The 17227-nt window shown below is 53.8% G+C and overlaps 1 long non-coding RNA gene across 1 annotated transcript; it reads right to left on the bottom strand.

The window, feature by feature from the left end:
• Positions 1–2094: 2094 nt before the first annotated feature.
• LOC128822785 (uncharacterized) lies at positions 2095–9880 on the bottom strand. The gene is made up of 2 exons (XR_008441598.1): positions 9660–9880; positions 2095–2537 (listed from the first exon to the last, which is right to left on the bottom strand). It is a non-coding gene; the product is annotated as an uncharacterized LOC128822785 (long non-coding RNA).
• Positions 9881–17227: the final 7347 nt, after the last annotated feature.

Here is a 17227-nt window from a genome sequence, read left to right as displayed (position 1 = left end):
GATGGTGGCATTGGCTTCATGGCTGCCAAATTGGAGGCTGCTGCAAAATGCATTCGTGGCGGACACTGTGATCATTGCCGTGTGAGCACTTGGTGTGTTATGAGTCCATGGTAGAGTTCTTGTGATACTTTGTGCTGGAAATGAAGTACTGAGACTTGTCTAAAAAGAGACAGTCTCAAGAAAAAACAGAGGCATTTGATAAAGAATGGAAAACAGCAAGTAATTATGCATGTATTTTAAGGAATGTGAGGAGCTCCAAGTAATGAACTTGAGCAGAACTTAACTGAAGAACAAGAGGTGATGCCTTTGTGCCTAATACCTAAATCTAAACTGTGTTATTGAAAGAATTGTTATGAAGGTTGTAGTTCATCTGTAGGTCAAAGCACAGCTTCAAGTATCAAGGCCTGAACACCAGGCCCTGATCGAGGCCTGAACAACAGGCCCTGAGCCAAAGGTGACCTCGCAATGAACGTCCCAACCCAATTTTATACTTGCATCCACTCATTTCGAAAGCATTACTAACAATATGATCTATGTATGTGTTCATTGGTAAAACATGTATTTATCTTTCTGTATTTAAAAACTGGACAAGGCCCCATCCGGCTTTGTTTGGGGCTGTAGGATCAAAGTCACCTCCCTTGGTTCCTCCTGGAGTCCTGGCCAGGCTTTGGGAGAAACCAAACGGGATGTCATGGTTGGACACTGGCGCAATGCCAGCGTCCCCATGAAAATGCACCTTCCCTAAAATAAATGCTGTGAGATGTTATCAGGAACAGAGCAGAGCAGGCCCAAGCTTAATAACAAAGGGAAAAAAAACTTTATTAAACTACTACTAATACAGAAAACACATAAACTAAATCTAGGATGAAGACCTTTTAAAACACCCCTCCTCCTCCCAATTTCTAAAAACACTCAGCCATGAAACATCACCCGGGATTCTTGATCAAATTACCACCCTTCAGGTAATCCATACTCAAACTATCAAGGGAGAGAGAAGTCTCTCGTGCACCACAGACCCCCCAGGAAACACAGCTGACCCCCTGTGTTTCCCTGTCACACATGGCAACCGCCCGGAAAAAAAAAATCTGCCAGTGTGACACTCTCTATTCCATGTCACAGTGCTCTCACCACCGTGCATGGACAGACTGCTCATAGGGCTCCTTTAAGGATGCTTTGCCACGGACTCAAAGATACAACAGTTCAGCTTCTCATCCTGGGACTACAGTCCCCCCCATTTTCCCCTGGGGCCGAGGGGTCCAAAAACAGGACTCATCTTCTTCCCGAAGACAGAGGGTATCACCATTCCCTCTTCAGCTTTCCTCGTTTCTCGCCATTCTTGTGCTGTTCGAAGCTGAAACAGGTCTCCCTGGGTCACCACTGCATCCCCCTAAAATGCAGTCCCTATTGCAGGAGATTTTGGTTCAGTCCATGGCTAACAAGAAAAGTCCAGCCAAAAGCTACTTCATCATCTCCTCCCACCTAAATATTTCTTCTTCTAACATCTCAGGTCCCGGACTATCTCTCTTCTACTACAAATCAAGGAGGAGTAATGCTTTTAAAAAGCCCTCATTTCCTGGAAAGGGTTAAACGTTCAGACTCCCTGGACGGCTGATATCTCGGTCCGGTGTTCCGCCTCCCACGCTGGACATTCCCCCCCCTTCTTCTTCTCCTCTGCCGGCAAATTTCCAGGTGCCGCCAGGCTCTCCATCTCTTTCCCTCTTGGGGGGGGGAGCAAAGGCAATCTCCACTTCTCTCCACCCTTCCGTCCACAGGAGCTGGCTCGGTTCCAGACCCTCAGCCCCTCGGCCTACCTGGACAAGGCCGCGTGGCTTCCCCTCCCCCACCCAGCCGATGGCTGGGCGCGGGAGAGCCTGCACTCTCTGACGACCGGAACCAAAAGAGAGATTTCTCCTCGGAGTTCTTGCTTTTAACCCCCTGTGTTCTCAGAGGCGTGTCCATACTTTCAGTGGTCACTCCAGGTGCCAATATCCAAACCTGACCACTGATTGGTTTGACCCAACTTCCTGGAAAAAATTCACTTCCATGTCAAACCACGACACGGGAGAATGAAACCACAAGTTCCCACACTAGCAGTGATGTCAGCTTGTTTGTTTAACAGTGTAAAAGCTGGGCCCTCTCACAGGGAGGTTGGATCTGGGGGATGGCAAAGCCTGAGGGCAACTGGTGCTGGATCTTTCTTAATCACTGCAGGCAATCTTGAGTAGTGATGGTTGGGTGCATTGCTGAGCTGCTCCTTTTGGAATACTTTGCTAATGACAATGTGCTTTGCTGAGCTTATCCTTTTGTGATTCTTTGCTGTTTTGCATGATATAAATGACACAATTTCTTAGGTTGGTGTCTGTGTCTTTGGTGCTGACCCTGCCCTCTGGTGAAACATTGCCCCATCCTGTCAAGTGTTACCTGGGAAGACAAAAACCCTCACTCCAAATGTCCCCCCTTCCTCCTTGTTCCCCCACTTTATACACTGAGCAGGATGTCCGATGGTCTGGGGTATCCCCGGGCTCAGCTCGGGTCACCTGTTGTAGGAGGAGGGGTTGGGGAAGTCAGTCTAGGGTTGCCATGGGAAACAGCAGTTGTATGAGTTCTCCACCCCCTTTTGGAAGAGAATTGTACCCTCCCCCTGTCCTGTCAGTTATTGTTCAAGTCTGCCCCTTAGCCTAGAATCTTCTCTGTTCCACGTTTTCCCTTTGGTTCTTCCACCAAGAACACTCCTTTCCCTTTTCCCCACTGGTTAATGTTATATTTCCCCTGCCTTTAGCCTTCTCCCGATTGTACCCTCGAATGCTAAACCCTCCTACCCCTACGCAGTAAAAGAATCCTCAGCCCGCCCTTCGGGGCTCTCGGAATCTGCCTCCCTTCTGCTTCGTTGTCTCCCTGTTTGCCCCTTCTGCGACCCTTCAATCAACGAGCAGGATTTCAGCAGCCCGAGTGTCCCTCCCGTTCTTCTGGTGGACCCTCAGATGTACCAGCTATCCGAGCTTCGTGCCGAGTGGCTAAAAGCCCCCACGGCTCGGCAACTGGCTGCCCGAACAGGGACAGACACCAGCGGGTCCAGTCCTTGACCGTCTCCTGGAGATTGCCTGCTCTGTGACCAGCCTTCTCCAGGATTGCAAGCGGTGTTCGGGACCAGTTCCAGGGACAGTCACCCTTTCAGTTCGGAAGGCTTCTGTCTCCTGGGTTCTGCTGATAACCGACGGACTTTCGAGCTGCGCGGCAGCGGCAACGCCCTCGGACCAGCAGAAGTTCCACCAGACCCCTCTTCGATGTCCCCGTTTTATGCCTGTGTCCTTCAGAGGTATGCTTATCTCGCTTTTTCTTACGCCTGACTAGGCTTCAACTCCCTTTTTTGGTTTTTTTTTTTTGGTTTTTTTTTTTTTTCCTTTTCGAAGAGGGTGATTTAGCTGTGAGACCTGATATAATGGGCAACCGCCTGTCTCCAGCTCAACGGGAGTTTTATATCCAAATTAAGTCCCACCTTGTTTTAGGGAACATTTCTTTTAATAAGAGAGATTTAAAGCCTTTTGTTAAATTTATTTTTGAACATTTTCCTGCTACTACACGGGAAGATGTTTTGATGCCGGATTTCTGGGGAAGAGTTGGGAGAAAGATTTACGATTTACAAGTTCAGGGGAGGATTTCAGTCGGTCGTTTTTTTCCGCTTTTTCATTCCATTCTTAATTTGTTAAAAAAGAAGGGAGAGAGTTGGGTCCCCAGTTCACCTACCTCGTGTTCCTCCCCCCCCAATCCTATTCCCTCTTCCCCTAAGGGCGGATCGGGAGACAGATCCTGCCATACATCGGCACACAGCTGCTGCCGCCTCTCTGCTGCTTCCCGATCCTCCCTGTCCCATTCGTGTGTTGGGACTGGCCACCCCAACACGTCATTCCTGTTCCCTCCACCCCAGAGACCCTAATCCTAGTTTGAAACCCTGTTGCTCTTTAGAGGACTTAACTGAACAAATAGGACAAAATGGCGCCTGCCTCATGGCGAAAAAAGACCAGCCCCAAGATGGCGCCCCTCCTTCGCCTTCACTCCAGAAAATTTCTGCCGTCTCGCCCCCGCCTCCTCCCCCACCTCCGTCGAGTGCCGCCCCTGCGTCGGGACCCGTCCCCTCCTTCCCTCTGACCACACCCCTGGGTGGGCCCCCTGTGGCTGGGACCAGCCCCCAAGTGGGCCCAGCCCCCGTGGGTGGGAACCCCCCACCAGAAAGTCACACCCCGGTGGGTGGGTTGGGACACGCCTCCTCCTCTTCTGCCACTGCCAGTTCCCACGCTACCGGAACCAGGAAGAAGCCTGGCCGGAAGCAGGCCATCCTGGCCTGTCAGAAGCACGGTCTCCGGGACCCACCGGCCAGGGGGAGGCACCGTGCCCTAACCCAGCCTGCTTCATCCTCGGAAGAGGATGAGGAGAGTGGCAGCCCCCGGCATTCCAACAAGTCGGGGGGGGGGGGGGTTGGGCAAAGATCAGAGAGGAGGCAATTAAGGATGGGGATTTGGAATTGGCACGGGACTTGGGCAGCTTTGCGGCACCGGTCATCCTCCGGCGGGGGAGGGAGCCAAAGTGGGAGCAAATTCCATACGCTGAGGTGAAGGAGTTAAGGAAGGCTGCCAAAGATTACGGCAGAAACTCGCCTTTCTTTAAAAATGTGCTGGACTTAACATTTGCTGGACGTTTGCTAGTCCCCCATGATTTAAAGTATATTGCTAAGGCACTGTTTTCTCCCACCGAATGCGACCTCTGGGAGATTCATTGGAAAAAACTGTTGAAACCACTCCTGCGCAAGTATGATCTCGCAGAGGTGGTGGGAGTGGGGGACGAGGCAATGGAAGCCCTTGCTGGAGAAGGGGAGTTCAGCAGTCCGGAGGACCAAATTCTACTAGCACAGGAGCTGCTTCAGGACATAGCAGCAGCGGGAAAGGAGGCACTTCTGAAGATACCGGATGGTAAGACCCCCCTCCAAAACTTTTCTTCTATCATGCAAGGGCCTGAGGAGACTTTTATTACTTTTGTTGATAGACTGAAAGAGGCCATTGAGAGACAAATAGACAACGCAGAAGCTCGTGCAGAGCTTCTACGAAAGATGGCCATTTCTAATTCAGAAACAAAAAAGATTCTCCGTGCACTACCTCAGGACCCCGAGCCCACCATCTCTCAGATGGTGGAGGCTTGCACAAAGGCAATGTCAATGGAGCACACGGTGGCCCTGGCTGTCAGCAAAGGGGTGGGAGAGGCCATGATAAACTTACAAAATATGCGCTGTTTTAACTGTGGTCAGCTGGGTCACATCCAGGTGAACTGTCCCCACTGGCCACAGATTCAACAACCTATCTTGCCCCCCCCAAGACCATATCCTAGGAACCCATTTTATCAAGATCACCAGTTTCATCTACAGCAACAAGGGTACCAGCCAGTGGGAAACTGGCAGAGCGCGAAGAGGGGCCGCGCGACGACACCAAGTGGCCCTTCTCAGCATCCCAGCCTTCCGACCATCAGGGAGGACGAGTGGCTGCGCGGCCAAGTCCAGCAGTTCAGCGCAGCCACGAGGACGGACTCCGCCTCTTCCGCCGGACAGGTACCCTAAATCAGGGCAATCGTCGGGTCCTCCGCAGCAGCGTCACCATCTCTCTCCAGGATGAGGACCTGACGAGAGTTCCTGCTGGGTTCCTGGGCCCCCTCCACGACTGTCAGGACACCACCGTGCTCATCTTAGAAGACTCTTTCAACACGCCGAATGAAATCACCATCTTACCTGAGGTAGTGTGTTTTCCACCAGGAGAGGAGATCACCGTCTCCGTCATTTGTAACCACCTGCCATTTACTTTAAGGAAAGGAGATCCTTTTGCTTTGCTTTACGTACTGGACACCCACGATGACCCGGACACAGAGAGACATGTTTTCTTCACCCAAAATGTATGTAAAGAAAGACCATTAATTGATGCCAAACTTTCTTTCCAGGGAAAGTCGGTGCAGATGCGGCTCATGGCAGACACAGGAGCTGACGTGACCATCATCCCCCAGGCGAGGTGGCCCAGCGACTGGGAGCTTGTGCCCCCTTGCGGCAGGATCTCTGGTGTGGGCGGAGCGGTCCACTCTCTGAGGAGTAGGCATCTTGTGTGCGTGGAAGGTCCGGAAGGACAATTGGCAACGGTGAGACCTTTTGTTGTCTCTTCAAACATACTATTATTAGGAAGGGATGTTTTATCCCAATGGGGAGCCCGCCTCGACATCCCTAGCCCTTTGTGGGATTTTTAGTGTGGGCCACTGCAGAGCGCACTTCCCCACCCCTGACCTGGAAAACCAACACAGCGGTCTGGGTGGATCAGTGGCCCCTTCCATCAGAAAAATTGAGTGCGCTTCATAAATTAGTAGACAAGCAAGTGAAACTTGGGCATTTAACACCTTCTACCAGCCCTTGGAATAGCCCTGTCTTTGTAATTAGAAAACCTGGCACAGACAGGTGGCGCCTGCTCCAAGACCTGCGAAGGGTTAATGATGTGATAGAAGATATGGGTCCCATTCAACCAGGCCTTCCGTCACCTTCTATGCTCCCCAGAGACTGGCAGCTAGCAGTGATAGACATCAAAGACTGCTTTTTTAACATTCCGCTCTACCCCGGGGATGCTCCCAGGTTCGCCTTTTCTGTACCATCATTGAATAGGGCTGAACCTTTTAAAAGATATCATTGGACATCCCTGCCTCAGGGGATGAAAAATTCCCCTGTGCTCTGTCAGACTTTTGTAGCGCAGATTTTATCACCTGTGCGTCGGCTTTTCCCTGAGGCCATCATCCTGCATTACATGGATGATGTGCTAGTTTGTGCTTCTGACTCGACATACCTAAAGGCTACACTGGACAAGACTATTAAGGCTATCAAAGCTGCAGGGCTCCAGACAGCGGAAGAGAAGATCCAATTCTCAGCACCATGGAGGTACCTCGGATTCCTCATCACAGGAAGGACAGTGACGCCACATACACTGACCATCAACGAGGATCCGAAGACTCTGCGAGACCTTCAGCAGCTGTGCGGAACGATCACCTGGATCCGCCCCCTCCTGGGACTGACGACTGAGGAGCTGTCACCTCTCTTCTGCCTGCTTCGAGGCGACGGAGACCTCGCCTCACCGCGCGAGCTGACACCTGCCGCGCGGGAAGCCCTGCAACGGGTTGCTGTTGCTCTGAAGTCTCGCCAGGCACACCGTGTGGTCCGGACCCTTCCCGTGAACTTCGCGGTGTTGGGTAAGTGCCCCCACCTCCATGGACTTCTCTTCCAGTGGGAAAACAGAGCATCTGATCCCCTGGTCATCTTAGAGTGGCTCTTCCTACCACACCAGCCCTCTAGGACGATCACGACCCCTGCAGAATTGCTAGCCACATTAATAATGAAGGCACGACACCGCCTCCGAACCCTCGCAGGGTGTGATCCTGCGTGCATTTACTTACCTGTTACATTAGATCAATTGGACTCGTTGTTGCAAACTAATGAAACTTTGCTCATTGCTTTGGACAGCTTTCCCGGACAAATTTCGGTTCACTATCCTAAGCATAAATTGTTTAAGGATACATTGCATTTGGCCCCAAGAATGTTTAGAAGTAAAACACCAATTCCAGGTGCTCTCACGGTGTTCACCGATGGGTCGGGCAGATCCCACAAATCGGTGATCACTTGGAAGGACCTGGACAGTCAGAAGTGGGAGTCTGACGTCCAACTGGTTGAGGGTTCCCCCCAGATCGCGGAACTTGCCGCAGTCGTGAGAGCATTCAAAAAATTTCAACAGCCTCTGAATGTGGTCACTGATTCGGCCTATGTCGCTGGGGTAGCAGAAAGGGCCGAAGGTGCCCTCCTCAAAGAAGTTTCAAACAAAAATTTATACAGTTTACTCTCTGATCTCATTTGGCTACTTTCCCATAGAGAGCAACCTTATCATATCATGCACGTAAGGGCACACACCGATTTACCCGGAGAGATCACTGAGGGTAATTGGAAAGCAGACCTCCTAGCCATGTCAACACAAATATCCGCAACCACTTCAACCACCTTACCAGACATAATCCGGCAAGCACGGCTCAGCCATGCATTTTACCATCAGAATGCCCCGGCTCTTGTGCGACAATTTAAGATCTCGATAGCACAGGCAAGAGCCATTGTTTCTACCTGCCCGAGCTGCCAATCTTTTGCTCTCCCTTCCCTCATTACGGGGACAAATCCCCGAGGGTTGGGAGCGCTAGAGATATGGCAGACAGATGTAACACACTTTGAGCCGTTTGGTCGGATAAAATACATACATGTCTCTATTGACATGTTTTCCGGCGCAGTGTTTGCCTCCGTCCATGCAGGTGAAAAAACCAGGGATGCCATTAAACATCTTTTCATGGCATTCTCTACGTTGGGAGTCCCATCTCACATAAAGACTGATAATGGCCCATGCTATGCGTCAAAGCGCTTCGCTGAGTTTGCGCAACAGTGGGGAATTTCCCATACCACCGGAATTCCCCACAATCCTACAGGACAGGCAATAATAGAGAGGGCCCATAGAAATCTAAAAAGGCTCCTTGAACAACAACATGACCCGGACATTACAGTGAGCCCAGCCGAAAGGTTATGTAAGGCCCTGTATGTCCTGAATTTTTTAAACTGCTCAGAAAGGGAGCCTGACCCTCCTATTATCCGCCATTTTCACAATAACACCAGAGCGCAACTCGCCGAGAGGCCACCAGTCTTGATAAAGGACCCAGAATCCAAAGCTATCCAGGGCCCTTTCCCTCTAATAACCTGGGGGAGAGGGTATGCCTGTGTTTCTACAGATAAAGGACCAATATGGATTCCGGGGAAATATGTCAAGCCCTTTGTAGAGGTGCCAGCTCAGCAAGACAATGTGTCCTTGGTGCAAACCACCGAGAACACCTCATCGCTGGATGGAGTTTCCACTGCCTGGAAGAGGAGGAGAAGAAAGACCGTTCCTCCCAATATCGTCACACGTGTCATGATTACCCGAAGATATTTTCCCCCGCTGAACTCTACGTACCCAATTACCCCATCGCCCCCTGTGCCCTTTCCTTTCCCCTAACCTCCCCTTTCCCTCAATCCTTATCCCTTTTCTCTAATTTTATTAAGTGCTTATTTAATAAATAAAAACGGGAGATGTAGGAGGAGGGGTTGGGGAAGTCAGTCTAGGGTTGCCATGGGAAACAGCAGTTGTATGAGTTCTCCACCCCCTTTTGGAAGAGAATTGTACCCTCCCCCTGTCCTGTCAGTTATTGTTCAAGTCTGCCCCTTAGCCTAGAATCTTCTCTGTTCCACGTTTTCCCTTTGGTTCTTCCACCAAGAACACTCCTTTCCCTTTTCCCCACTGGTTAATGTTATATTTCCCCTGCCTTTAGCCTTCTCCCGATTGTACCCTCGAATGCTAAACCCTCCTACCCCTACGCAGTAAAAGAATCCTCAGCCCGCCCTTCGGGGCTCTCGGAATCTGCCTCCCTTCTGCTTCGTTGTCTCCCTGTTTGCCCCTTCTGCGACCCTTCAATCAACGAGCAGGATTTCAGCAGCCCGAGTGTCCCTCCCGTTCTTCTGGTGGACCCTCAGATGTACCAGCTATCCGAGCTTCGTGCCGAGTGGCTAAAAGCCCCCACGGCTCGGCAACCTGTCCTGGCTGTGTCCCCTCCCAACCTCCCCACAGCCCCAGCCCCTCCCCAGGGTGGCCGGATGAGGGGCAGGACAGGGCTTGGCTCAGTGGGAGCTCAGCAAGAACAAAACCATCTCTGTGTGCTCAGCCCTGTGCTCAGCACCCGGCCCAGCAGTGTCTGAGTGCCAGTGTCTGTGCCATCAGTGCCTGCCAGGGGTTTCCATGGCAACTGCCAGCACAGGTGACCCAGGAGTCACAGCCAGTGAGGGTTGCCATGGAAACAGTGCCCAGCACGGCCACTTTCTGTCTGGCTGACCTGGCCTTTGGCCTAGGCACTGCCCTTTGCTGCTGGTTCCGCAGCGCCTGAGCGGCCAGTGCGGCACAGGGCAGGTGGCCGTGGCACAAGCCCCCAGCACGGGATCCCCTCTGGCTCTGGGCAGTGACAGCAGCCCTGAGCAATGTGCTGGCACCGTGGGGTCAGCACAGTGTCCATGGCCACAGCCCCTTGCAATGGCCCAGTGCAGGTTGGCATGATGATCCACCCTCACAGCTGGCCCAGGGCAGGTCTGCAGTGCCCTTCCGCACAGCCTGTCTGCACAGAAGCACTTCCAGGGCTCTCTGCACTTCCCTTCCCTCACTCTTGGGTCACTCCCACACCTCCCAACAACCCACTGGGTGCTTTGAGCTGCAAGGAGTTCCAAGCTGCTCTGTCCTCCAGGAGCTGGTCAAATTCTGCCCTGAGCCAACTCTGAAATTTGTGTTTATTGCAGAAATTCCTGCGTGTCTAAATCATTCCTTGCATGGTACTGCCTTGGGGAAGGGGAACCACCTTGGAGGCACCTTAGGCTTGGCACACCCTTGGAGGAGGGTGTCTGTTTTCAGTGGGGAAACTCAGGAGTTTTCTATTGCTTGAAAAAGAAGAAGAAAACCCCTCTTTGGCTGTGCACAGCCACTTCTCTGAGCAAAGCAGGTCCCAGGTGAGTGAGGAGAGACAGGATGGGCTTGGGGAATGTGGAGCAAGGTTGTCCCCACTGGGTCACATCTCAAGGCACAGCTTCTCTGAGCAGGCCAGACCTCGTTAGGAAAGACCCTGGATCAATATCAGTCACAGAATGCTGTAGTCATATCTTCTCACAAAAGAACAGGAATAAAAGACATCCTTTATAATAGGAATGTGGCTTTTTTAGAAGCTCTTTGAAACATTTCTCCATAATTGCAGTAGGAAAACTTACTGATGAACTGCCCCAGAGCAGAGGGAAATCAAGGCACAGCCAAGGTTTGTCAGGACTTGCTTGATCCTAATGAGCCACGGGGTGCATTTGGAGCTGAGCCCTGGAACCTCAGGGCCTCAGAGGAGATTGCACAAACCTTTCCAGGAGTCCAAGTCAGATTGTTATGAATAGTTTCCACGTGTTCCTCAGAGATGCGGGCAGGGCCTTCCTAGTTCCCATGGCAACACTACAAAAAAAAAAACCTACGAACTCTAGCTAAGTACCGATATTGAAATGCTAATTAGCTAATTGCTCTGTTTGTTTTCTCTAAACTACCTGGAGATAACTGGCCTCCCACCCCTCCACACTGCCATTCTGGGACTAACATGCAAATAAAAACCCCTTAGGATCATGGGAGTATTTTTAGGAGATAAAAATGAATATAAATCAAAAACTGAACACAATAGAGGAGTCTAGACAAATGCCCTAGCTGAGGAAGAGGGAAACACATCCCCTGACTGGCTTTTAACCATCGCCATCACCTAAGAAAGAACAGACTATATTAGGCTCCGAGAAGCCAGGAGATAGAGACAGAGAGCCCTGGTGCTGCCACCACGGAAGGAGCGGGGACAGCTGTTGTTCTGGACTTCAGCAACAGACTCTGCACGTCACGCCTCCTCATCCTCGGGCCACCGGTGTGCCACAAGTAAAGAAGAAAGGACAGCTGCTGCTTGGGACTCCAGTGACAGACTCTGCACGCCTTCTTCCTTTTGGCTGCCTGGGAAAGCTACAACGGCGGGGGCGAGCTCTGCGTCGAGCCCCCTGCCCAGCTGATCCTTTTAATAAAGAGCTGAACATTAATAAAGGCATTAGCCCTGTTCATTTCAATTGGGGGCTCGTCCGGGAGAGCCACGCCCAAAGAGGACGCCCGGACAGCTCGACCACCTGCTTCGAGGGACCCTCGGGAGTCGCTGGCTACCTTCAGACCCTAGGATCCGCGTGAGAGGAGCAACGCAGCGGAGCGTCGGATGGGTAAAAAAAACTGGGAGACGAGTGAGTGAGTGAGCGAGTGGGTGAGATGGGGGCCGGCAGCTCGGACCCCCAAAGTGAGAGGGACCTGTTAGTACCATGTTTCCGGACTCCTGCAAAGGGGCCGGCCGGGAACGGGGGGAAGCGAGTGGAATACAGGAGCGGCTGAGGCGTCTCCTTAGAAGTAAAGCAGGCCCTCCTCCGAGCGTGTGGAGGTGCCCTAGGGGCAAAGTAAGTCCCTGGCAATCAGGGCAAGGGGAATGTCCCCAGCAGGGCAGGTGGGATAGGATGGCAGGTGGGATGTCCCTGGCAGGTAGGGCAGGATGTCCTAGCAGGCAAGAGAGGGCATGTGCCCACCAGGCAGGGGGCATGTCCTCGCCAGGCAGAAGGCATGTCCCCGCCAGGCAGAGGGTATGTCCTAGCAGGCAGGAACAGCAAGTCCTGCCAGGCAGAGGGCATGTCCCCAGCAGGCAGGACAGGATAACAGGGCAGGTAGGATGAGCATGGCAGGCATGGATGGAGGTCCCCGGCAGAGCAGATAGGGGAATGTCCCTGGAAGGCAGGGCAGGATGTCCCCGTCAGAGCAGGCATTAACCTGAGTAAGCAGAAAGGCAGGAAGGCAAGCAAGCTAAGCCTAGTAGGAGAGTCAGGCAAGGGGGCTTGGCCGGAGTTCGAGTGTAAGGCTTGGCAGGACATTCGACCTTGCCTCGGCAGGGAGACCAAGCTTCCGAAGCCTAGTAGGAGAGTCAGGCAAGGGGGCTTGGCCGGAGTTTGAGTGTAAGGCTCGGCAGGATGTTCGACCTTACCTTGGCAGGGAGACCAAGCTTCCCCAGCCTAGTAGGAGAGTCAGGTAAGGGGGCTTGGCCGGAGTTCGAGTGTAAGGCTCGGCAGGACGTTCGACCTTACCTCGGCAGGGAGACTAAGCTTCCCAAGTGTGGTAGATAGGGACAGGCGAACTGAAGACTTCGGGATGTGACGGAAAGCGAGACCCCTCCCCCCTCATCCTGTAATAAGTAATCAATCACCCCTGTAGCATGCAGCCCCTCCTAACTTCAGTAGTTTTCCACTCCTTACTAACCCTAGCCAGACCCACCGTCCCCCTTTGACGTAGTAAGACCCCCTTGACTATTTAACCTCACGAGATGAGATACTAAACGCCATTTGACCATCCACCACATTGGTGTCTGTGCAAGTCGGTGGCCCGAGTGACCTGGGCGAGGCTGGGTCGCCGTGCTGTGTCTTGAAACCAGGTCGCCTGCCTTCTCCGCAGAAGGCAACAAAGTGGTGCCGAAACCCGGGAAGGAGAAATTCTCTCGGGTAGCGGGTATCGCCTGGACGAGAGCAGCGGCCGGAGCGGCGGGACCTACTCTCAGCGGGGAAGACGTCCCCGGACCAGCGATTGACATGGAAGCCATCGCGAAGGTCGTCAGTTCAGTTTATAAGCAGTGGGGAATTAAGTGCAGGCTCAAGGATTTTTATCTCTCTATTGCGAGGCTCCTAGAGCTGGGGGTGATTGAATGTCCCGTGGAAATATTACACCCGGAGGTGTGGGAGAAATGCACGGCCGCGCTGGCCGAGGATACTAAATCCTCAGGCAGCAGCAAAAGCCTCAAGGCGTGGGGAAAAGTCGAACAAGCCCTGTGCAGGGCGCTAGAGGAACAGGAAACATGGAGTGCCGTGCGCACATGTTTATTAGCTACACCCAAGCTGGGGGTAGGAGCGGCAACGCAAACCGCCCCTGAAAGCGGTTTGCCCGAGAGCGGGGATCCGGGGGGGCCGGGTGCGTTCCCCACCTCCCCGAGCCAGAGCTCAAACCCCCCCGCGGAACCTCCTGAAAAACCCGTGAGTTCCCCATCCGTCCCTTCACCGCCGACCAGCAGTTCAGTGCCGGGAGCACAGCAGCGCGCGCAGTCCTTTTGGGAGGAACTGGCGAGGGAAGCCAGGGACGCTGAGAACGCGGCTCAGGAGGAGGCGCGGGCGGCACTGCTGCCATACCCAGCTGAACATGGCGCTGGCAACGGAGGGGATGGGCAGGGCGTGGATGCTCTTGGCGGGAAGAGCCCGGAGTCGCGGGTTCTTGCTAATGCGCATCCACGGGAAAAAGAGAAGGAGGAGAGCGGCAGAGAGCGCATGCCCAATCGGGAGCCGCGCTCAACGCTGCTACCATTTAAGGGAGAGACCTCCCCCTGCGGGAGACAGGGCAAGCCCAGGGGGCGGGAGCGGCACCACCCCCGAAGGGAGGGACGGGGCCGGAGCCACACGAAAAGGCACTGAAGCCCGGAAGTGCGCTGGCATTCGACTTCCGGCTCTGAGTCCGGCGACAGCAGCTCCACCAGCTCGGGAGAGCTGACGGAAGCCGACTGGGACCCAGAAACGGAAAGAGCGGAGCTAATGCGGTTTAAAACAAAAACGAATAAAGCCTTAAGCCACATCGAAAGGCAATCACAATGCGAACCAGCCCAGTTCACCGACTGGGGAAAAATAAAAATAGCTTGTGCTGAATGGACCCCTTCAGCCGTGGTCCAAGCCTTCCTGGTGAGAATCACCGGACCGGAGGGGAACCAACAAAGGATATACACTCTGGTAAACCCCAAAGACATACAGGCAATTGTCAAAGCGATCTCAGAGAAAGGGATCAACTCAGCCAAGGTCTCCACCCTTGTGGACGGCCTTTTCGGCAATGACGACTTGCTCCCCTTTGATATCAAACAAATAGGTCGCATGATACTCGGCGGTGCGGGAATGATCGTGTTTAAGCAGGAATGGGAAGATAATTGTACAAAAGCGCTAGCCCAGGCTTCTGGGGCGGGGCAGCCACTGCACGGCTCGAGCCTATCCAGGCTGCTGGGAAAACATGACGAGATGGTTACACCTCAGCAACAAGCCGCACAGATGCGGGCCGAGGAAATTAGGGTCACCACTCGAGCCGCTAGGGAGGCTATTCGGGCTGCCTCTCTGGTTGTGGCCAAGCCATCACCGTGGTCCACCATAAGACAGGCAGAGAGCGAAAGCTTCACGCAGTTCGTAGATTGCCTGCAAGTGGCAGTAGACTCCTCTACCCTGCCTGCGGAGGCAAAGGGCCCTGTGGTGGCGGACTGCTTGCGCCAGCAATGCAACTCTGTCACCAAGGACATCCTGCGCTCCCTGCCAGCCGGAGCCAGCCTAGCCGACACGATCAGGCATGTCGTAAGAGAGGAGCACCTGACACCCATTCAAGCAGCCGTCCGCACCCTAACAAGTGCAATGGCATGCTTCAAATGTGGTCAGGCAGGCCACATCGCATTGAGCTGTCCCCAGCCGGCACGGCAGTCCGCAGCGGTGCCCCCACCCCAAGCATGCCCAAGAGGGCCCTGCTGGAGCTGTGGGAAGAAGGGACACTTCGCTAAGGACTGCAGGTCCCGGCCCCAGGGAAACGGAAAAGGGTGGGGGCACACAGGCCGCACTCAGCCTCCTCCCGCTACGAATACAAAGCGGCCCATTTATGTCAACCCCCAGAGGGGCGGGGGGCCCTCATACCCCATGCCCCCACAGGAGGCAGCCAGCTTCGCACCCCCACCAGCGACACAATTGCAGAGTTTTGCAGCACCGCCAGTGGCACCTTCGTATCCACCACCACCACAAGCCGCGCCTGTGCCACAGAGCCAGCAGGGGACGCCCCAGAGCGGGACCCCTGAGTGGCCCTGGCCATGAAAATAGGGAAGGAGCCCCTGATGGTGTGGGGGACATGCTGCCTTTATGGCAGTCAGGATCCCCACGTCATAGGGCTTCAGTTCTGGGCGGACACGGGATCAGACTGCTTGGTTTTTCCCCAAGCGCTTTGGCCTCAGCATTGGCAATATAAAGAGGTCCCCCCAGTGAACGGAGTGGGAGAGCCATCCCGGGCGTGGAAAAGCACCCAGTTGGTGGCTATAACACTCCACACGAAAAAGGGACCAGAACAGACGGTGGCAATCTACCCCTACATTTTACAAAGCTCTCCACCCTTGATAGGAAGGGATATCCTTGCTATGTTAGGAGTCAGGATCACAAATTTATCCTGAGGGCCACTGCCGTACACCCACCACTGCCAATCAGACTGACTTGGAAATCATCAGACCCCATATGGGTCGAGCAGTGGCCCCTGTCAAAGCCTCGAATGGCAGCCTTGCTGGAACTGGTCAGCTGCGAGCTGCGGAAGGGTCACATAGAACCCTCCACCAGCCCGTGGAACACCCCTGTATTTGTAATCCCCAAAAGGTCCGGAGAGGGTTATCGCCTCGTCCACGACCTGAGGGAAGTGAACAGGACAATCCAACCCATGGGTCCAGTTCAGACACTGCTGCCCACGAACTCAGCCATCCCCAAAGGGCAGCCATGCGCAGTGCTGGACATCAAGGACTGCTTGTTTTCAATACCCCTGCACGCTGAGGACAAGGAACGGTTCGCCTTTTCCGTCATGTTCCCAAACGGCGAGCGACCTAACCTCCGCTTCCAATGGAAGGTGTTGCCGCAAGGTCTCGTGGACAGCCCGACCATATGCCAGATCACCGTGGACAGAGCACTGATGCCAGTCCGACAATCCTACCCCGCTGCGATCATCATTCAATACATGGACGACATCCTCATCGCCGCACCATCAGCGAGCCCAGTGGATCACTTGGTGACCGCGATCACGGAAACTCTCGAGGCCAATGGCTTTGAGATCGCGAACACGAAGATCAAGAGAGGACCCTGCGTGACCTTCCTGGGAGTGGGGATCACAAACTCCTACGTGACACCCCCCAAGGTGAAGGTCCACCGAGACATCAAGACGCTCCATGACATGCAGCGCCTTGTGGGATCTCTGCAGTGGCTACGCAACATCATCCTGATTCCCCCCGAGGTCATGGACCCCTTATATGACCTCCTGAAAGGAAAACACCCCTGGGACCCCAAGGAGCTGACGCCGCAAGCAGCAAGCTCCCTCGACTTCATTGAGCATCAGATGTCTACTGGCACACTTGCCAGGTGGAACCCAGATGCACCGCTCGACCTATACGTCCACTTCATGCAGAAGGGAGGAGTGGGAGCACTGGCCCAAGGACCTTCCGAAAAGTCCCAGCCGATCCAATGGGTGGTCCTTGGAAGACCAACTCGTGCGTTTTCCCCGGGAGTTGAATGCATCGCCAACCTCATCATGAAAGGCAGGAGACTCGCCCTGAGACACCTGGGAACTGAGCCAACAAGAATCCACCTCCCCTTCCACAAGCGACCGACCACGGAGTCAACCGCGATATCGGAGCACCTGGCCCTTGCTCTCACCGGCTTCGGAGGAGAAATCTCCTACGCCACCAGACCACCTTGGACTCAGCTGCTGACCATTGTCGA

This window comes from Vidua macroura, unplaced genomic scaffold (genome assembly GCF_024509145.1).
Source record: "Vidua macroura isolate BioBank_ID:100142 unplaced genomic scaffold, ASM2450914v1 whyUn_scaffold_105, whole genome shotgun sequence".
Classification (NCBI taxonomy): domain Eukaryota; kingdom Metazoa; phylum Chordata; class Aves; order Passeriformes; family Viduidae; genus Vidua; species Vidua macroura.
This window is presented reverse-complemented; position numbering and strand designations above follow the sequence as displayed.